Here is a 23,365-nt window from a genome sequence, read left to right on the forward strand (position 1 = left end):
GCAAGATCAAGCCCATCAATCCTAAAGGGAATCAGTTCTGAATATTCATTGGAAGGACTCATGTTGAAGCTGAAGCTCCAATAGTTGGGCCACATGATTCGAAGAAAGGACTCCTTAGAAAAGCCCCTGATGCTGGGAAAGATTGAAAGCAGAAGGAGAAGGGGATGACAGAGGATGAGATGGTTGGCTGATATCACTGAATAAGTTCTGGGAGTTGGTGATGTACAGGGAGCCCTGGGGTGGTACAGTCCATGGGGTTACAAAGAGTTGGCCATGGTTGAGTGGCTGAACTGACTGACTAATCAGCTGGTAAGCTAATAAGCTGGTAAGCTCTCTAATACAATATGAAACTCTAAAATCATGAAAATGAATTAGTAAACATCTAACCTTTAAGAGTCTTCTATGTTATGCAGGATATGCAACACATATGAACTTAATTATATATATTTTTTCTAAAGTAACTTTATTAGATTTAATATGAAAGCCAACTGTGAATTGAAAATGCAGTATAAGCAAAATTTTTGCTTATTCTGACAGCAATTTTGAATTTTATTTACATCTATAATGAAGTACATTATATTTAAATCTAAAATGATTGCTTGTTTTATTACCCTCATTTCTGCTGGGTACTCTGGGGGTCTGTTGAAGCTCTGTTGACCATTGTGGTATTTATCATGAGCTTCTTTGGGCAGGTAGTAGAAACTTGGATCAACTTCACTGAAAAGGAAATTTGTTAGTCACAAAACTAGAACTTTCAGGAGAGTTTCATGAATATTTCTATCTCTTTGTTTACCTCTTACTTATACTTGTCTCTGCTTTCCTTTAATCTCAGCATCCTTATCATCTACTGATGTTGAGCTCCTTCTAGTCAGTTAATAAAGGCTGAAACTCCCCAGGGAGATATTCTCCTAGCATCATGAACCTAACAGCAAGAAAAAGTTCTAGCTTATTCCCATAACTTATTCATTCAGTTGCCTGGCATTCATTTAACTAATGTTTATTGAGCCTCATTTCTGTCAGGCTAAATTCTCAAAAACTCCTAATTTTTAGAGCCCTTGTTTGGACAATGTACCTCTTCCTAGCCAGAGAAATAGGGTATGTTGATAGACCATATTATGCTAAATGCCTCTATATTGACTGAGAAAATAGAGTATTGCTATTTATATGATTCATAAAAAATCAAGGCATGTTGTTCCCAGTTTTAGAAAGATAGGAAATGTGCTGGGCAGACACAAACTCATAGCTACTATTGTTGTTTAGTTGCTCAGTCATGTCCAGCTCTTTTAGATTCCATGGACTGCATGCCAGGCTTCCCTGTCCTTCACTATCTCTCAGAGTTTGCTCAAACTCATGTCCATTGAATCAATGATGCCATTCAACCATCTTGCCCTCTGCTGTCTCCTTCTCCCATCTTCAATCTTTCCCAACGTCAAGGTCTTTTCCAATGAGTTGACTCTTCACATCAAGTGGCCAGAGTATTGGAACTTCAGCCTCATCATCAGTCCTCCCAATGAGTATTCAGGGTTGATTTCCTTTAGGATTGACTGGTTTGATATCCTTGCAGTCCAAGGGACTCTCAAGAGTCTTCTCCAGCACCACAGTTCAAAAGCACCAATTCTTCAGTGCTCAGCCTTCTTTATGATCCAGCTCTCATATCTGTACACGACTACTGGAGAAACCATAGCTTTAACTAGATGTGCTTTTTGGCAAAGTGATGTCTCTGCTTCTTTATTATTCTGTCTGGCTTTGTCATAGCTTTTCTTCCAAGGAGCAAGCATGTTTTAATATGAGATGTGGCTAAATCTGAGAGATTTTTTTGAACTTTACAGGGTACAATTTTTTGTATAATTAAAAAAAGGAAATTCCTAAGCTAAACAAAATATTAATTTTGTCCATTTTAATGCTATTATAATTCTGAAGACCTGCCTCTTGAGAAATCTGTGTTTAGGTCAGGAAGCAACAGTTAGAACTGGACATGGAACAGCAGACTGGTTCCAAATAGGGAAAAAAGTACGTCAAGGTTGTACATTATCTCCCTGCTTATTTAACTTATATGCAGAGTACATCATCAGAAATGCTGGGCTGGATGAAGTACAAGCTGGAATCAAGATTGCTGGGAGAAATATCAATAACCTCAGATATGCAGATAATACCACCCTTATGGCAGAAAGCAAAGAACTAAAGAGCCTCTTGATGAAAGTAAAGAGGAGAGTGAAAAAATTGGCTTAAAACTCAACATTCAGAAAACTAAGATCATGGCATCTGGTCCCATGACTTCATGGCAAATAGATGGGGAAATAGTGGAAACAGTGACATACTTTATTTTATCTTATTTTTTTGGCTTCAAAATCACTGCAGATGGTGACTGCAGCCATGAAATTAAAAGACCCTTGCTCCTTGGAAGGAAAGTTATAACCAACCTAGATAGCATATTAAAAAGCAGAGATATTACTTTGTCAGCAAAGGTCCATCTAGTCAAACCTGTGGTTTTTCCAGTAGTCACATATGCAGGTAAGAGTTGGACTATAGAGAAATCTGAGCTCCGAAGAATTGATGCTTTTGAACTGTGGTGTTGGAGAAGACTCTTGAGAATCCTTTGTACTGCAAGGAGATCCAATCAGTCTATCCTAAAGGAAATCAGTCCTGAATAATCATTGGAAGGACTGATGCTGAAGCTGAAACTCCAATAGTTGGCCACCTGATGCAAAGAACTGACTCATTTGAAAAGGCCCTGATGCTGGGAAAGATGGAAGGTGGGAGGAGAAGGGGATGAGGGAGGATGAGATGGTTGGATGGCATCACCAACTCAATGGACTTGGGTTTGAGTGAACTCCGGGAGTTGGCGATGGACAGGGAGGCCCAGCATGCAGCAATTCATGGAGTTGCAAAAAGTTGGACATGACTGAGTGACTGAACTGAACTGAACTGAACTGATAATTCTAAATTGAGATGAATACTCCTGTTTCCAACACTTCTTCAAGCAAATTTCTCTTTTAACCATTCATGACCCTAATGCAGAATTTTATATATTAATGAATAAGTTCTTCCTTACTCCTAAGTTCATTACAGTCTTCTCTTGATTACCTCATTAGTTTAGATTCTATCTGAAAAGTAGATTTCTCCTTTCTTTCTTGTTTTCTACAACAAATATGTATTGACTGACTACCAGCTATAAACCAAGCACTTGGATAAAGTGTAGGAATGCACATTTTGTTCAGTAAGGTACATGCTTGCTTGTTACTAACTAGACTTTCTTCTCTCCCAGCACCCGCACCTCCCTCCTTCTCCAATGAATTTGTGTATGACAAGATTTTAGTGGCACAAATTTCATGCTCATTTGCTAATACCCAGTGACTTACTTCACTGAACTTGTTATCATCTTTTAAAATGTCTACCACATTTTTTTGAAAAGATCTACCATTTAGGAAAGCATTCTGGATAGCTTTTATCACCTCATGTTTTTACACTTCACACTTCTCTGATATTTTATGATTTCATTCTCTATTCACTTCTCTGACATCTGCTGGCCACCACGATTCATGTTGATAATGTATTAGTTTTGAACATTTCTTAATGAATGAACATCTCTTTGGTTTCTGTTGGTCCTTTGGAAGAGATCAATTGGCATTCTTATAGGCCAATAGTTTTTTTGTTGTTCTTTTTCTTCTTAAAGATGTTCAAAAGGGTAACCTTGGTGACACTGAAGTGGTATATATACATGGGAATTTTGACTGTGACAAAATCAACAATATTGTGGTGGTGACTGCAATTCTCATTTACTTACTTCAGTAATTACTTAGTTTTTAACTTTTCCCCCTAGTTTTCCTTTTGGGCACTGAAGAAAATGAGTTTCTTTATATTTTAATGGCATCTTCATAACATAACAGGGCTTCCCTTGTGGCTCAGCTGGTAAAGAATCCACCTGCAATGCAGGAGACCTAGGTTGATCCCTGGGTTGGGAAGATACCCTGGAGAAGGGAAAGGATACCCACTCTGGCCTGGAGAATTCCAAGGACTGTATAGTCCATGGGGTTGCAAAGAGTTGGGCATGATTGAGCGACTTTCACTTCACTTCATAACATAAACTCCCTGTTCTCTTTATCTTTCTAAGAACTGGCTATTTATAAGCAAGATTGTTCATTTCAAAGCTGGATAGTAATTTAATCTCTTTACTCTTGTCTTCACGAATGCCAACTAACATGTGAAGATTTCCCTACTTTATTTAATAAATGAATAGCAGAAGCAGATTATTTCAGAATCTCATTACATGATGACTGGTTATTCTGACCAGTAAAATGGATCACAGCATGTTCAGAACAGGCTGATGTTTTCCTGCTGCTTGTCATTATGAAATTTGACAGCAGCAAAACAAGGGCTCATTTTTACTCTACCAAAGATTATTTTCACCAGATGAATAGAGACCCACCCACTGTCCTTGATCTTGGATATTATAACATAGAATGGTCCATGTATTGAAAGATAAATAATGATCTCTTTTCCTGTCTTGGCTTTATATTGACCTAGTTACATTTTTAAATTACTTTCAACACATGTTGTCAATATCAGGAGTTTTGGTGTCAGTTTTAAGTCATGTAACATTGGACAACCCACTTAACCTCTATGACTCAATAGTGGAGCCAAACTGAAGAATATCTAAGGTTCATTGATGCTGAAAGGTCTATAAATTAATAGTACTTACGCTATATAATTGAAGAAGGAAATGACAGCCACTCAGTATTCTTGCCTGGAAAATCCCATGGACAGGGGAGCCTGGCGGGCTACAGTTCATGGAGTCAGACGTGACTGAGCAAAGAGTCAGCAAAGAGTCAGACTTGACTGAGCGACTGAACATACAGGCCACATATTATAATATATAATAAAACATAACACAAGATAAAACATATTATCTTGTGCTGCTAGTAACTCACTATTCTGTTGTAATTATCTTTATCACCTTATTTTACTAGTATGTTTCCAAAAGGCCTATACTATTTCTCTGTTCTTTTATGTTCTTCCACCAGAGATTTGCACATAGGATGCAGTAAGTGTTTTTGAATGAAGATGACTTGTTAATAATATTGAAGATGGATTCAGTTTACTGATTCATTCCTATTTGTGACGACAGGTATGGGGGAAGACGAAGGTGAGATTTTTATCATTCTTACTATTCTTTCTTTATGTAGCAGATTCTGCTTGTTTTCTGCTATTCACAGACTCAAACTCTACTCAATAAGGCTGAGCATTGTTAACATCCAAGACTCTATCCTGGGTCTTATTTCTGTCTGTAAGAAAAGAGTTGGCCTCCAACGAGAGAATACGGTTCCAGAAACCACATTCAACCAATGACAGAAGTGGTGGAACATATCTGCATCATAAGATAGTATTGTGCTAGAGGACAGTGTCTATTCAAATTTCTAAGCTCTGCCTATTTTCACTGTCATTTTGCCAGCAAGTCCACCAAATTCCAGAGTGTTTGATTTAACTCTCATGGGCTTTGAAGCAGAATGGGGTCCAATAGTTTATTTATTCTTGCTTTAGTGAATATTAGCATAAGTAGATTTTTTTGCCTGCATTTCCGCAGCTAGAATGATTAAGGCAAATGTGGGGCTTCAATAGTGAGATGGGACAAAGAGAAGAAAATAGCAGTTTGAAAACTAAGAAGGCTCCAGGGAAAAAGCAAATAGTTTGGGGGCTTGAATAAGAATCTTCAGGTGGTTTCTGTGTAGCTTGATGGACATCAGAACATGACAGGTATGATAAATAAATCCTAAGATGAAGGACACATAAGTTTCTTTGTTTATTTGAAAAAAGACATGCATTTTATTTTTTAGGAGAGAATATTGCATTAATTTTATGAAAAGGAGAGTTTTCTTATTTTGGGCAATTATTGGCCTGAAATTGAAATTGATTCATTAATTAAAGATCAAATTGAGTTGTATATGCTTGTTATTTTCCTTTAGAAGTCTTAGAAGTTTAATAATTTGGAATAGGAAAATAAATAAGGCAAATATTATCTTTTAATACAGTTTATGTAAAAGCTCCTTCACACTTAACTTTTTCCTAATCATGGCTATTTGCTCTATTTTTACATAATTAATTCATGATGTATGATTTTATGTGAATTTAACATTTAGCAAGAAAAATAATATTTTACTTTATGTTATCCCCCTTGATTTATGAATTCATGGGTATACTAAATAAACATGCATTTAGGCATTCTTGAAATATATGCAAGTTTCCAGATTGTAAATGAATGCACAATTTTCTGTGCCACATCTTAGCACACATTACAGTTTCCTAAAAAGAAATTTAAAGGTCAGTTTAAAAGTGCCATCTCCTTCTGGTTATATCCAGATGTTTATACTTAGCTAATGTGTTGATATGTTCTGTCCACATGATATCTGTTTATACCATCTCTTAGGTTCTCTTTGATGATGAAATGCATGAGCAACTACCATTAAAAATGCAATTAGAAGACAGATGTATCATAAAGTGCTAATAACCAAATTGAATGGAATCTTGTTATTATAGGATATATGCAGTTAAATATTAACTTATATTATATTGGGTTCACCATTTGTTTAGGAGTTGAAAACTCCAGATGGAACACATTTCATCTTGATATTGTAAATGGTGATTAATCCATAGAGACAATGAGGAAGATAAACTTAGGAGTGCAAATAATGGAAATACAAAGGAAGACTATTAATGTGGGCATATGAGCTGCTTATGTGATCCCTGAGTCAGGAAGATCCCCTAGAGAAGGGAATGGCAACCCAATCCAGTATTCTTGACTGGAAATTTCTATGGACAGAGAAATCTGCCAGGCTACAGTCCATGGAGCTGCAAAGAGTCAGACACAACTGTCGACTAACACTTTCACTTTCACTTTATATGCATTAGATAAACCTGTGAGTCAAATAACCTGAGACAAATAGGAATTTAGAATAAAAAGAATTATGAACTAAGTATTCATTGGTAACATTTGCCCCATTGTTTCTGTTTGTAACCAATAGAGTGGCAACCAATTAAAAGCCGCCACTTTCCATAGGTAAATTCACCTAACAAAGCAATAGTTCTTAACAAAAGTTCTGAACAAACAGCAGTCTTACCCTAATAGCTACAAAAATCAGTTAAACAATGTGTTTGAGGTACTACAAACTTCTTGAAAGTCTGATTGTGTAGATGATGTCATTACTTTCTGTTTATGTGAATTACTTCTTAAAAGATATCTATGAACACTTCCATCAGGCATTTATCAAAGTGAATGAACTCTGTTGACATAAAAAGCACTCAGAAAGCTTTGGTAGTATCTTCTGTGGTCTAAGACTACCTCGATAGAAGCAAGACTCAGATTTACTTCTTACAGGGAGAGCTACTGCCACCCCAAAGTGTTGATATTGGTTCTTGTTCTCATTTTTCTCAGAATGGACTCATGCGATATGAGTCCTACATTAAGTGACTATTACCTTCTCCAGGCCTCTTGATCTTAAAGTATACATGGAACACTGATTCTTGTCTTTTTACTAAACCTAATGGGTAGCCTCTCCATGGCATGTGATTTTCCCTGGTACCTGTCTGTAACTCACCTTGGCTCAGTTTCTATGATCTCTCATCTCCCTGTGGGGCTTCCTGGCCTCTTTATTCATTTAACAAGTAATTGAAGAGTGGCTACTACATGTAAGTCACTGTACTAGATTCTATGGGGTGTGTGTGTGTGTATGTGTGTGTGTGTTTTCAGTTGCTCAGTCATGTCTGACTCTCTGCGATCCCATGAACTGTAGCTTGCCAGGCTTCTCTGTTCATAGGATTCTTCAAGCAAGAGTACTGGAAGGGGTGGCCATGCCCTCCTATAGAGATTCTATGGAAATGGCAATAAAAATCTCCCAAAATCCTTGTTCACAGAGTTTGCCCTCTAGTATAGATAGCATATTCAAAAGCAGAGACATTACTTTGCAAACAAAGGTCCATCTAGTCAAGGCTATGGTTTTTCCTGTGGTCATGTGAGAGTTGGTCATGTGAAGAAAGCTGAGCACCAAAGAATTGATGCTTTTGAACTGTGGTATTGGAGAAGACTCTTGAGAGTCCCTTGGACTGCAAAGAGATCCAACCAGTCCATTCTAAAGGAGATCGGTCCTGGGTGTTCTTTGGAAGGAATGATGCTAAAGCTGAAACTCCAGTACTTTGGACACCTCATGTGAAGAGTTGACTCATTGGAACAGACCCTGATGCTGGGATGGATTGGGGGCAGGAGAAGGAGATGACAGAGGGTGAGATGGCTGGATGGCATCACCAACTCGATGGACATGAGTTTGAGTGAACTCCGGGAGTTGGTGATGGACAGGGAAGCCTGGTGTGCTGTAATTCATGGGGGTCAAAAAGAGTCGGACACAACTGAGCGACTGAACTGAAGTGAACTGATAGTGGAGAAGGGCAGATATTAGATGAATAAATGTGTTACATAGCAGTTATTGATAACTGCATGGAAAAAAATGAAACAAAGACAAACTTGTTGTTCAGTCACCCAGTCATGTCCAGTTCTTTGTGACCCCATAGACTGCAGCACACCAGGCCTCCCTGTCTCTTACTATCTCTAAAACTTTGCTCAAGTTCATATCCATTGCATCAGTGATGTCATCCAGCTATCTCATCCTCTGATGCCCTCCTCTTCTGCCCTCAATCTTTCCCAGCAAAAGGGACTTTTTGAAAGAATTGGCTGTTCCCATCAGATGACCAACATACAGGAGTTTCAGCTTACCTACACTAAACTTACCTAGAGTAGTTAGGGAAGTCCTCTCTGATGTGGTTGCGTTTGATCAAAGCCTGAAAAAGGTGAGGATGAGAGGCATTTCAAAATCTGGGGAAGGAAGTTTGCATGTGAAACAACAATAAGAGACAATGCCTTGGAGTAGATGTATGGTTGGGGAGCTCAAGGAACCTGGAGCAGTGAGTGAGAAAAATAGTAAATGAAGACAAAGACAGTGGGGGTACAAATTATGTAGGGTTTTGTCGTTCAATGAGTTCTGAATGAGATGGGAAGTTACAGAAAGTTTTTGAGTAAAATCACAGAAGCCCCTTTATGTTTCCTTGCAATCATCATTCTAAGAGCAATCTCCTCTACTTTTAATACCATAGATTAGCTTGACTTGAACTTTATACGAATGAAATTGTGTGGTAGAATATCTTGATTATCTAACTTACTTTATTCAAGTCCTAGTTGATAGATTTATCCTTATTGTTAGATATAGTTGTAATTTACCCATCTTCATTGTACCAACTTTCACTGTACAAATATGACACTATTAAGAATTTTAGTAATAATTGACATTTAAATTGGTTTGGCTCTCATGGACAGTGCTGTTTTGAACTTTTTTTTACACTTCTTTGTTTTGTTTTTAATATTTACTTATTTGACTGCACTGAGTCTTAGCTGCAACACATGGGATCTTCATTATAGCATGAGGGATCTTTTTAGCTGTTACATGGGAACTCTTAGTTGTGGCATGTGAGTTCTGGTTGCCTGACCAGGGATCGAATCTGGGCCCCCTGCACTGGTAGTGTAGACTTTTAGCTGCTGGGCCACCAGGGAAGTCTGATTTTTATGTTTTTTTGAATGAACACAAGCACACAAGCATACTTTTTTTTTTTTTTGGTCATCTGCAAGCACATGGAAATGCTAGGTCAGACATTATGCATATATTCAGCTTTAATAAATGCTACCAAAGTAGTTTCCAAGATAGTTACAAAAATGTATACTTCTATCAGCAGTGTTCCAGAGTGCTAGCTGTCCTGATTCTCATGCTTTTATGTAATCTACCACCCACCTTGTGTGAGTATGCTGGACCCAGTGACTTGCTTTTAATGTATAGAATATGACAAAAATGACAGAATGTTACATCTGAGATTAGGTTGTAATGAATGTGAATTTGAATGCTTTGCTGGCATTCTTGCCACCTTTCTTGCTTCCTCCAATGAAGCCAGCTATGTTGTGCCCTGCACTATGGAGAGGCTTCCTGAGTAAGAATTAAGAGACTCAAGGCTTCAGTCCAACAGCCAAGTAGGAAATGAATGCTGCCAACAACCACTGGAGTGAGCTTGGAAGCAGATTTCACCTTCAGTTGACTTTTATTTACAATGACTACAGTTGTGTGAGAGACTAAGAGTCAGAAGACCCAACAGAGTACCCAGATTCTTGACCCACAAGAATAATAAATGCATGTGACATAAATACGGAGAAGGCAATGGCACCTCACTCCAGTACTCTTGCCTGGAAAATCCCATGGACGGAGGAGCCTGGTAGGCTGCAGTCCATGGGGTCGCTAAGAGTCAGACACGACTGAGTGACTTCACTTTCACTTTTCACTTTCATGCATTGGAGAAAGAAACGGCAACCCACTCCAGTGTTCTTGCCTGGAGAATCCCAGGGACGGGGGAGCCTGGTGGGCTGCTGTCTATGGTGTCGCTCAGGGTCGGACACAACTGAAGTGACTTAGCAGCAGCAGTGACATAAATATATAATATAAAATGTATTTTGTTTTCTGTCATTAAGCTTTTGGGTAATTTGTTATATAGCAAGAGATAATTAATAAGGTTTCCCAAGTGGCACAGTAGTAAAGAATCCACCTGCCAATGCAGGAGACTCAGAAGATGCGGGTTTGATCCCTGGGTGGGAAGATCCTGTGGAGGAGGGAATGGCAACCCACTCCAGTACTCTTGCCTGGAGAATCCCACAAACTGAGGAACCTGCCAGGCTACAGTACATGGGGTCACAAAGAGCAGGACATGACTAAGCATGCAAAGCAAACAGATAAGTAATACACTGGCCATTTGCACATGCTTCTTTATAATGTCTCTGTACACAAAGCTGCCCCAATTTTCTGATGGGTTATATGCATGGTTGCATATTATTTGTTTATTCACAGGGATTTTTGAATTATTCTGCATATGAGTTCCTAACACATATATTGCATATACCTTTTCCCATTCTATGATTTATCTTTTCACTCTTTTAGTAGAGTATTTTGATGGACAATGATTATTAATTTTAATATAGTTAATGATCAAATTTTTACCTTTTGCAATTAATGTTATTTTTGCCTTGAGAAATTTCTACATACTTCAAAGTTATAAAGATACTGGTCTGTGTTTCCTGTTAAATTTTTGTTTATCTTTAACATTTAGAACTGTAGTCCACCTGAAACTGCTTTTGTTTATGGTGTAATCTAGTATCAAGATTTATTTTTTTCTCTTAAGGATATCTAATTGATCCAGAAACATATATTGAGAAGATTATTCTTTCTGCATTGTACTTCAGTGTTATATTTGTCATCAAGCAGGTGACTGTATGTGTTGAATTCTTCTGTATTAACTTGGTAAGATGAGAACCACTTTTCCCAGAATCTTCTTCCCTGAATGATTTCTACTAGAGCTGGCTAATAGAAGAACTTACACAAGATTTAGAAGGAGGAAATGAGGCATTGTTCTTGGAAGTCTTCTTAGATATGGCCATGGAAAGACACAAGCGTGGTGGCGGGTTGTGTTAATGGCTGTCCTCTTTTCTATTTCCATGGTTAGCTTTTCTTCCTGACTGCTACCCTTGCTGGGCAACAGCAGCCCTAGGCCACCACCAAGTGTTAGGCAGTGCACCCACAGAAGTGGCAAGATATGGAGGCACTAGTTTTCTATAGACCTTCCACTTTTTTTTTCTCCATGGTCTCCATCCTTGGGTTTCTTGCTTAGATTTTTATCTCAGCAAACTGACTTTTCCTCCTATGCCATTCAAGATTGGTTAGTGACTTCTTCCCTGATTCTCCAACTCCCCTTTGTATCAGAAGACATTGATGTTAGAAGCATGTAATGAGAGATCTTTTCCTGAGTACAAGCTGATACAATTTGTATATATGGGGCTGCTTATAGGATCTTCTGTTTGTACTGTTATTCAATTTTTCTACTCTTGCATCAGTAATACACTGTCTTAATTATTATAGTTTTAAAATAAGTGCTGATACTTGGCAATATAAGTCCCTAGCTTTCTTGTTGAAGATTGCCCTGGATATTCTTGGCCTTATAATTTTTATACAAATTTCACAATCAGCCTGTCAATTTGCACACACACACACACACACACACACACACACCACATCACAAACTGTTAGGATTTTTAACTGAGATTCCACTAAATCTTTAGATCAATTGGGAAAGAATTGCCATTTTCAAATAATGTATCTTCTGACCCATGTATAACTTAGGAAGAAATGGAATCAACCTTCCATAAACTCTTCTAGAGAATAGAAAAACAGGAGCACTTACCAAATTGTTCTGTAGACCTGTATAGCATTGATATCAAAATGAGTTAAAAGTTGGAGATTTCAATATTGGATAAAAATATCCACCAGTGTGCTATCTGGGTACAGGCATCCTTCCAGTTCTCTGACAGCTGAACCAGGGCTTCTCTCCATGCTCCAATAAGGAGATGACATTTGGCTTAGAAATGGAAAGTCCTGACAGTGATCCAGCTTGTTATAGTTCCTTAGAATCACAAATTTATATACATCTCTTTGAGCAAAGTCTAGGCATTGCCATTCCCCCCGAGGTGAATCTCTGAACGGAAGAAATGGACAGCCCAGACTCCAGAGCAATAACTTCTAGCTCTGTAAGAGATGACCAGGTCGTATTTAGGCTGTTCTTTTGGAAAAAGGAAGAGTTAGGAGAAAGGGAAGCCAACGTTTCCATCTTAATTTTTAAAATTCACTGATCCTAAATTGTCCCATCAGAAACTCTTAGGACCTGCCCCAAAGATTCCAAGCTGAAATCTCCACCTTGTGCTCCATGAGCCAACTGCAGACTCTCTCAGATGGAGAGTTAACTCCTTAATTTTCTTCTACAGCAGGAAGATGGGACACAAATATTATTCTTCATCTCCTGGGATGGTTTAAATATCAAGCCCTCTGTCCTCTCAAAGAAATAATTGGTTATTTAAGTGTTAATATTTGGACTTAGGGCTTAATATGCCATTAAAGAATAATGTAAAAAAAAACCAAAAAACACAGATTTTAAGAGAGGGAGGACCTCCCTTTGAAGAACACTGGAAAAGGTTGTAGAGGGAAGGATTAATATAAGATTAAGAGGAGGTGAGAAAAGAGAAAGTGAAAGAGTTATCAGGGGTTCCAAAGAATCAACAGGCTGATCTTGAAGAAGTTTCCTGGACTGTGGGAGGACCAGCATGAGTGCCCTGACTACGATACTCTGGGTACTTAGAAAGCTGTATCAAACAGACTGTTTTATGGCCTGAGCCTTCTGCTCTGTCCCTGTCAGGTAATTCTAGCAGATCCCTTGTGCTCTGTGCTTGCTGTTCATCATCCTCTCCCAATCCCACCTGTCCAGAACTTTGTAAACTTCAGAGAAGTATGTGTTCTTTTTACTTACTAACTGGGTTGTTATGGGGAAGCACCCTTGGATTTGTTCTTGGGGAGTGATCGCAAATTGGATACCCCCCGACCTTGGAAAGTAGATGGTGACAGTCCTATTATCCTGCCTTTTCTTGTCCACCTATTAAGGAGTTTTAGTCACTATATGTGTAATGACTTTTTCACTAGAGAATTCCTATTCATTCTGAGGGTTCAGTTCAATTGTGATCTCTTCTGAGAAGCCTTCCTCTGTGCTCTCAGGAGAATCTTTAACTTCTCCCTTAGAGTTCTGATAGTCCTTTTCATTTGCCTCCATTATAGACTTTGTCATATTATTTTGTAATTATTTGAAATATTTGTTTAATATCTATATCATCTATAAAGACATCATCATATTCATATTTAGCATCCCCACAAATAGTGCTCAACAAATAATAGAACCTTAAAAGCTGTTGTGGAATGAATCCACCCATGGGGAACAGGACTGGCTACATCACTGTGGATTCCAGTGCAAAATGTAGACATAGGACTCCTTGATCAATAATTGCTAAGAATTTCAAGATGGTAAAAGTAGAGCATTAAATTAGGTGTGAGGTCTTCCTGAATGTAGAAACCTGCCCTGTGTCACTTCTTAGGGTGTGCATGTATGAAGCTGGCCTGATGGAAATCAGTCTTGGCTTCAGTAAGATCTGAATTATAGTTTTAGAATAAAGGATGCTTGTATTGTCTTCTGAGTTATAGAAATTACCAACGAGACTGCTATTTATTATAATTAATATATTTATTGGGTCCTTCATTCAACAACTATTTATTGAACACATACTGTGTACCAGATAGTTGGCCCAATGTTAGAGATATAGTTATAAACAAGACCCGAACCATTTTTGAACAAGGATAGTGTTCAGTGGGAAAGATGGAACTTAAGGGAAAGCTATTCAGTAAATTAAAACTCTATAGAAATGGTGATATGATTGTAAAGCAAGAGGTACTTACCTTGTCTGAGGAATAAGAAAGACTTACAGAGAAATACATCTGAGCCAAGTTCTGCGCTGCATAACAGAGTGTTAGCAGATCAGAGAGGGAGAAGGAGCACATAAGTGGATAGAAGAAGAATAGAGCATGAAGGAATCAGTGAAATAAATGTTGAAAGATGAGAACCTCACATTAAAGGAAGTAGGAAGCAGAAATAGAATGGGAATGAGAATCCTTGAGGAGAGAATAAGAGGTGAATTGAGGAAGTAATAAAGCGAAATAGTATGCTGGAGTTAAGGTAGAATTTGGAGAAGTTGAGTAGACATAGATATTGGAAACACATACAAGAGACCACAGGAGCAGAGGTTAGTGTTCATGGCTATCAAAATCTCCTAGGAGGAAACTGGCAATGTGGAAAGAGAAAAAAAGTTTAAAATAAATGTTGATGGTTACTATGACTGTATTAATGTCCTGCTGTTGTTATAACAAGTTACTACAATCTGAGATGTTTGAAAACAACATGAGTGTATTATCTTACAGTTCTGGAGGTCAAAAATCTGAAATGGGTCTTAGGCTAAAGTCAAGGCGATGGCAAGGCCGGTCTCTCCTGGAGGCTCTAGGGAAGAATCTGCTGCTTTGCCTTTTCCAGCTGCTCGAGGCTGCACAACTTCCTCGGCGCAAGTCTTCAAGCCGGAAATTGCATGGCTCTGACCTCTGTTTCTGTCATCACATTCCTTCTCTGACTCTCCTACCTCCCTCTTTCACTTGTAAGGACCCTTTATGTGATGGCATTAGGCCCACCACAGTAGTTTGGGATAATCTCCTCCTCTATGGGCTTCCTCAATGGCCCAGCAGGTAAAGAATCTGCCTGCAGTGCAGGAGACACAGAAGACACAGTTTTGATCCCTGGGTCAGGAAGATCCCCTGGAGAAGGAAATGGCAACTCACTCCAGATTTCTTGCCTGGAAAATCCTATGGACAGAAGAACCTGGCAGCCTATGGTCCAAAGGGTCACAAAGAGTCAGGCTCAACTGAGTGACTAAGCACTACAGATACTTAAGTTAATCAGATCTTCAAAGTCCTTTTTGTCTTAAAGGGTGACATATTCATAGGTTTCAGAAATTAGGACATAGACATTTTCTTGGGGGCCATTATTCTGCCTACTGCAGTTCCTAAGCAGCGTCTGTATTTGCTCACTCAGTTGTGTCCTGCTCTTTGCGTTCCCATAGACTGTAGCCCACCAGGCTCCTCTGTCCATGGGGGTTTTCCAGGCAAAAATACTGAAGTGGGTTGCCAAGCGCCACTTCTGCTCATCCCTATGGATTTAGTTTCTGGTCAGTCTGCGGGATTATTCAAAGAACCTTATGACCCAGCAATCCCACTGCTGGGCATACACACCGAGGAAACCAGAATTGAAAGAGACACATGTACCCCAATGTTCATCGCAGCACTGTTTATAATAGCCAGGACATGGAAACAACCTAGATGTCCATCAGCAGATGAATGGATAAGAAAGCTGTGGTACATATACACAATGGAGTATTACTCAGCCATTAAAAAGAATTCATTTGAATCAGTTCTGATGAGATGGATGAAACTGGAGCCGATTATACAGAGTGAAGTAAGCCAGAAAGAAAAACACCAATACAGTATACTAACACATATATATGGAATTTAGGAAGATGGCAATGACGACCCTGTATGCAAGACAGGGAAAGAGACACAGATGTGTATAACAGACTTTTGGACTCAGAGGGAGAGGGAGAGGGTGGGATGATTTGGGAGAATGACATTCTAACATGTATACTATCATGTGAATTGAATCGCCAGTCTATGTCTGACGCAGGATGCAGCATGCTTGGGGCTGGTGCATGGGGATGACCCAGAGAGATGTTATGGGGAGGGAGGTGGGAGGGGGGTTCATGTTTGGGAATGCATGTAAGAATTAAAGATTTTAAAATTTAAAAAATAAAAAAAAAAAAAAAAAAAAAAAAAAGAAGCCAGTGACACCCTCCCATCAGAACCAGGGGGCGCCTCACCCTCTTGAATACTGCAAAGCCTGCCTCCCATTGCCTTGGTTCACTCTATTTCTGAGTGCAGCCCGTGTGGTCTTTTATGGCATGGGGTATCCTCCTCCCCTAGGCTGTGAATATTTGTGATAATAATCAATCTCATCCATCATGTGTTGGGTGTTATGTGCTCAGCCAGCTCCCTCCCCAATGGGGCAAAATGAATATTTGATTAAAACAAATATCTATCTCCCTTGAATTTCTGTGGAGTTAAAAAATACTTTTTAAAATTATGTTAACCTCTTAGTCAAGAACTTGGCAAAGTTCTATATAGGACATCATCAATAACCAGTAGCCGTTCTTCTTCTTCTTATTATTATTGTGACTGAAGTATCAGTATTATTATATTTTAAAATTCCCATTCTCTGTGCTCAACATGAGTTGAAATTATATGCTTTTCTAGTGACCCATATAACTGTGTTCTGAGGAAAGGAGGAGATTAAGTTAAGACACATTTGGAGCACAGTGCAACATGGAGTTTTAGTGGTATGAAGAAGACTAGTCCATAATTTTCTACATATGCTGACCCATCATTTTTGCCAGAAGTTGTCCAGCAAAAGTATATTTTAAGGTAATGAGCGCAGAGGATAGAGATAAGGTTAAGTTGTATTTGTCAGAGAAATAATGATCCTTACTTATTGTATACAAATAGACTTCAGATGATGGCCAATGAGCTAAGCACCCTTGATTTGTACAAAGAAATGGTTCCCAAAGTGGATGGCGGAAATGTCAGAAAGAATGCAGCAAAATCCAGAGATCAGATGCAAATGGGACGAAAGATTAAATGATTTTTGGATCTGGAGTATTTTTGTTGCTCTTCATATTAGTGAGCATCTGAAACATAGCATCATCATTTGCTTGGAAGGGGAAAATAGGCCTGTTTTAAATGTAAATGCTACTCATGGACTAAAGCAAGAAAATACATTTTTGACACCAGAGCATTGATTAAACCCAAAAGGATAGGACAAACATCAGGGGAAAAAATATGTTCCTGAGATGTTTATGGAAAATATTTTCTTAAGCCCGTGATGCAATTGGCAAATAAATTGTCCATGGTTAGAAAGTGCCCAGCAGAGCTTTCAAGAGTAGAAAATGAATAAGGAAATTTCCAGTTCTGTTTGCAATCCTGCACTAATCAGTGTGCACTCTTTCATGTTGTTCAATTTGTGCAAGAGCTCTTTGCAGAATATTTCCTCAAGCTCGTTATGCTGCAAACTTGTTTCTCTCACAGAATACCAAGAACCCGGCTTGCTCTCTCAGCACCTCAGCACAGAAAGCCTCTGCTTTTCATTTCTTCCCCTCAGACCACGTTTGATGAAAGCCTGCTACATGTTAGCTGAGGCAATCTGCTGTGGCAGCCTTTTTAGGTTTACTGACATGGAGAAATGTTTTGAGAAAATGGCAGATGTATAGTGTACATTGAGCAAAATCAATTTTTTATGCAACAAATGTAGTTTACTGTCTTTGTATACCAAGATCAGGAAATCCATCCGTCAGAAAAATTGTAGGTCTCTTGAGAACAGAGCTGATAAACACTTAGAAACTTTCCTCGTTGCCCTTACACTGCAGTGTTTTGACTGCTTTTGACCCCAATGACCTGAGAAAATATGAGCTCTGTTAGATTCAAAAAATGATCTTAGGCAAACATCTAGAATGAGTTGATAAATAAAACTTATTTAAAAATTAATGTTGACACATCTCAAAAACTCTCTCCTAAACACTGCACCCATAGATGCAACTGCCAGCCAGTTACCAATAATAGGTCATGTCCTCATGGTGAACTCACCTGCTTCCTGAGTGGTAGTCTAAGAATTCCAGGAACTCTAAGAATATCTGAGCTAACTCCTCCTTCTTTCCTTCTCTGGTTTCCCAGTGAAAGGCCCTACCAATCAGGCAGTTGTTGAAACCTAACTCCTTGCCTTCTCAATTTTACCACTCCTTACTTCTTCCCTGCCTCTCCCCACCACCCTCTTCCACATACGTCCAAGTAAATTACCAGCTATCTTTTTATTATATCTGCAGTCATTTTCACATATCTATCTTAAGTTATCCCTCATTGTTCCTGCCCCAGGTCATGTGTACATTCACTCTCTTCTGGAATGACATCACTCTTCAAGCAGGAATCTTTACCTTCTGTCTTGTGTCGCTGCAAACCACTTTTCAAACTAAAGCAAAGTGATCATTCTTGAATTTGATTCTGATTATACCCCTCTTTGATTTAAAGGTATTTTATGTGTTTCTATTGCTCTTCCAACAAAGTTGAAACTCCTTCAGAGGTCTTTATCTCTCCATTTGCGCTCTTTCTTCTTGGGCTTTCCAGGTGTTGCTGGTAGTAAAGGGTCTGCCTGCCAATGCAGGAGATGTAAGAGGCCCCGGTTCAATCCCTGGGTTGGGAAGATCCCCTGGAGAAGGAAATGGCAACCCACTCCAGAATTCTTGCCTGGGAAACCCTATGGCCAGAGGAGCCTGGCGGGCTATAGATCATGAGGTCGTAAAGAGTTGGATGCATCTGAGCACATACATATTCTTGCATACAAACTGTCAATCCCATAAAACACATCTTTCATCTTCTGAAATAAACACAGCCTTCACTCAACTGCTTTCTCTGCGTTTAACAATCTTCCCCACTAGGTGGCCTGACTAAAGGTATCTTTTAGCAATTTTTTCTGCCACCTGCTAAACTAGTACAGATACCTCACAAAGCTCCCTGTAATTCCATTTTTAGAGCACTAGTGTGATTTATTATGATTGTGTAGGTCTCTGTCCCATCATTAGACCTCAGCTTTGAAAGAGGGACCAATTCTCTCTGGTTCACTGTTCCATCTTTAGCTCACCTGTATACCAATCCGGTCTAAGTGGCTCAGAGCAAGGTTTCAAGACATATTTGTTGGCATGCTAAGTTGCTTTAGTCTTCTCTGACTCTTTGCAACCCTACAGACTATAGCCCGCCAGGCTAAGATATATGTGTGTGTATATATATATATGTGTGTGTATATATATATGTGTATATATATGTATATATATATGCTATATGCTATATATGCCAGGCATAAAATGAGGTGTCCATATACATTATTTTCTTTAATGTTTATGATAATTCTTGCCATAGATATTATATTCATTGTACAGATCAGAAGTGTGGGGGCCGGAGAAGGATTGAGCTTGCCTAACGTCACAGAATAAGGTCAGGAGTAAGGCTGGAATGAAGATGAAACATCCAGTTTTCTGCCTAAAGTTGCACACTTCTTTTGTGAATGCAGAATACTGGTTGGAGATGGCAGAGAGGCTGGTAAAGAAAAGGAGCAGTTTGATACAAGGGGCCAGCGAAAAAGTGAGGAGAGCATAGTGGAGAATAAGAGCGAGAAGAGACTTTCCTGATTTCCTGAATGCACAGAGAGAAGGTTCCTCTCCATATCTTGTGTTAGACATCTCTCCCCCCACCCCACCCCCACCTCCCTTCTACCTGCTGCATCCCAGGAAGATTAGAATTTTAGAAAGGAAGGCAGATAAGGAGACCAAGATCCTAAGCTCTGTCTACCAGGTCTGATTCATGTGAAAGTTCTAAAAGATTTTCTACTTTTTATTTCTTTGATACCATAATTCCATCTCTTTGTTGAGCTAGCTGAGTAAAATGTGTTTAATTTTTCATTGTCTTTGCTCCCAAAAATTCATTTTGGAAAGTTGGGAGAGTTTATTTACTGCCATGCTATGTAGGCCTGCAAAAAGCTTTACCAACACAATTCTCCTTTTGTTTAGAAATATTAATTATTACCAATGTAGTACTTTGTGTTTGGTAAATATGGCCTGGAATTTACTGCTTCAATTCTATACTACATGTAAGGCACTAGGGAGGCTTTGAACAGCAAATTTTCTTACTTTTCATTTTGTAATATTGAGTTCTATTTTATGGTGTCTTTAAATTTCTGCAAATTTAATAGACAGAGAATGATTAAGAAGGAGAACATTCTCAAAACTAAGGCTGTCTTTTAGTGATTTGACTCATTGAAAATGGAGAATAAAGCAATCTGAATGAAGAATTTTAGAATAAATCATCATTAACCAGGCATGACATGTTGTACATCAACTAAGTTCTGATGCACAATTAGTCACCTAATTAGGTTTAAAATTCATTTAAATACATGGCTTCAGTCCCTGGCCCACCCACTTATTTCTATTACTCCCATTTAAGCACTGAAAACAATTTAAGTCTCATATTGCAGAGCTCTGTGGCCTAAACAAATGCACACTTAGTGAAAAGACGAGCAACCTATTTGAACGATCAGTTTATTAGGGTCTGCTGAGACTCGTATTTTACAGTGAGTTGCATGTGCTTTGGACAGTGTTCAGTGGGAAAACTGTCTTTCTGTAGAATTTCTCAGACTAATTCCTGAAATGAAGTATGAACCCTACTTGCTTTACATGGTAATATGATGAGTCAGGAATAAGTGGATGATATCATTAAGAATGGGCTTCCCAGGGGCACTACTGGTAAAGAACCCGCCAACCAATGCAGGAGCCATGAGATGCAGGTTCAGTCCCTGGGTTGGGAAGATCCCCTGGAGGAGGGCATGGCAACCCCACTCCAGTATTCTTGCCTGGAGGATCCCATGGACACAGGAGCCAGGCAGGCTATGGTCCATAGGGTCTCAAAGAATTGGATATGATGAAGTGACTTAGCACAGCACAGCGTTGATTCTCCTGGGCACCTGCTGAGATGGCTGTATTTATGTCTGGTCTCGAAGCGACTAAGCACATACACATTCTTAAGAAAACCACTTTCTGTGGCAGTGTGCTTACTCTCTCTGGATGCCATGTATTAAGTCCCCTATTTTACCGATACTAAGACACACACTTTTTCACATTTTTTATTATCCTTAAAATTGGGTTGTATCTTACAATCAATGATGATATCCCATTTATTTTCTGGAGTTTTTTTCTTGGTAGTATATAAAATAATAGCATGTCTTATAATCAGTGGCATCTTAGATGGAATGAAATACAATGTGTTACTGTTCAGGCAGCTTTAAGTGGAGCTTCTCTAAGTAACTCATATATCTGAGTAAGCTTTTTAAATAGACACAATGTTTATCTTTTATTCCTTCATTCCAGTAGTATAATTAACACTGTTCTTGAGACTAAGAAAATAAAGTAAGACACTGATACTACTTTTTAATACCCTGTAGTCAAGTAGGAAAAATTGATATAACAAATATATTTTGGTATAAAACATTGTGGTGAGTGCTACACTTGAGAGTAAATACAAGGTAGAGTGTGAAATTGTAGGAACTCAGCATATTTTATTCAACTAACCTCTTTTGTACATTTTTGATTTTATGAAATGTTTTTATCATCTGTTCCCTCCTTTGTGGTGATAGTTCATGAAGAGTTGTTTTTTTTTTTTTTTTTTAAGAGAGAAAGTAAAGGTTTATTGATACGACAGTGAATCCTCAGCCTAAGGATGACTAGGGATGTTTATTAACAATGCAAATTCCTTGGTCCTCTCCAAGACATTCTGATTCAGTCAGTTTTGGCCCAGGAATCTGTGTTTCTAATAATCTGCTCCTTACCTCCGGGTGATTCTGATATTTAAGATGGTGTTTAATCTACACTTTGGAAGACATTTGGACTGGACAGAAAATACTAACATGGAGCTGGTTATATTAAGAAGGATTAATTAATAAGGATTAATATAACATTGTGTTGTTTAGTCACCAAGTCAAGTCCAACTCTTTGTCCAACCTCATGGACTGTAGCCTGCCAGGCTCATCTAACAGTGAGATTTCCCAAGCAAGAATACTGGAGTGGGTTGCCCTTTCCTCTTGCAGGGGATCTTCCTGACCCAGGAATTAAACCCATATCTCCTGCATTGGCAGGTAATTCTTTACCATTAAGCCACCAGGGAAGCCCAATATAATATTTTACTTGCTTATTATTTATTTAAGTATCCAAACCCTGATACACTGAAATAGAATTATTTAAATGACAGCAAGAATTATGCAATAATGAATGCCCATACTAGACATAGAATTTATCCTACTTAGTTATAACAGTTTTGTTTGGCAGCCAGGAAAATAATTAATTCATAAAACATCTCTGAGAATACTTTATACTTAAATCCATGATTAGTCATCTTCTTTCTGCTTTTCTGAAATGAGAAATATTGAAGGGAGATACAAGTAGATGGATCTAATCTTTGAGAATAAGAAGGGGAAGAAACAAAGTATTATAGGTGGAACTGGACTTCTTTGCTTTTATCCTTTGCCAAGTGACGACCCAATGCTATGCTATGGCAGTTACAGACATTGCTGATGTGAAATGAACTAGATTGCAATGAGAAGCAACTTGGGTAATGAAAGAGGAATCCACTGAACACTTCAGGCCCTTCAGATGAGCAAGTACCTATTAATTTCAATGGCTGGCCTAGCTAATGATGCTCACTTACTTTAATTGGAAATATTTTGCTTTCATCTACTGTCAGGAGTCAACAATTATCCTCATGAAGAAATAGAAGAGCCAAGATATGCTTTTGACCTTTGTAAGTTTATTATTTTTTGCTCTGGTAGTCGTGAAAAGTTTTTATATTAACTTGAAGGTTATGGATGGATGTGGTGGGCTTGATTCAATTAATATGTTTGTTGAATATTTTACTTGAGTATGTAAAATGACCATTACCAATCATTAGCTTTTATGTCCTGGTTTAAGCACCATAAAAACAAACAACCAAAGGGGAAAAACAAGAACAACCAAAAGCATACCATTGACAACAGCCAACTGTAGCTAACAAGTGCTGCTTCTATTCATGGACTGGTTAAATGAACAAGATTGAAGGATGCCTCTTTGATAAGCCTGCAACATTTAACACCTACTTGATTGAATACACAATTTTTTTCTATTAAGGACACTCACCTCTTTAGTAAT

At 38.5% G+C, this 23,365-nt stretch overlaps 1 long non-coding RNA gene across 4 annotated transcripts in view; it reads left to right on the plus strand.

The window, feature by feature from the left end:
• The window catches only part of LOC138445301 (uncharacterized), a 313,499-nt gene that overhangs the window by 250,706 nt on the left and 39,428 nt on the right, over positions 1–23,365 (plus strand). For 3 of the 4 annotated variants that reach the window (XR_011258798.1, XR_011258797.1, XR_011258796.1), the window contains one exon: positions 5,022–5,143. This is a non-coding gene — a long non-coding RNA (uncharacterized lncRNA). Of the gene's footprint in view, positions 1–5,021; positions 5,641–23,365 lie in introns of those variants that run through there. The other variant, XR_011258795.1, reaches the window with a different exon arrangement.

Source organism: Ovis canadensis, chromosome 1 (genome assembly GCF_042477335.2).
Source record: "Ovis canadensis isolate MfBH-ARS-UI-01 breed Bighorn chromosome 1, ARS-UI_OviCan_v2, whole genome shotgun sequence".
Classification (NCBI taxonomy): Eukaryota; Metazoa; Chordata; class Mammalia; order Artiodactyla; family Bovidae; genus Ovis; species Ovis canadensis.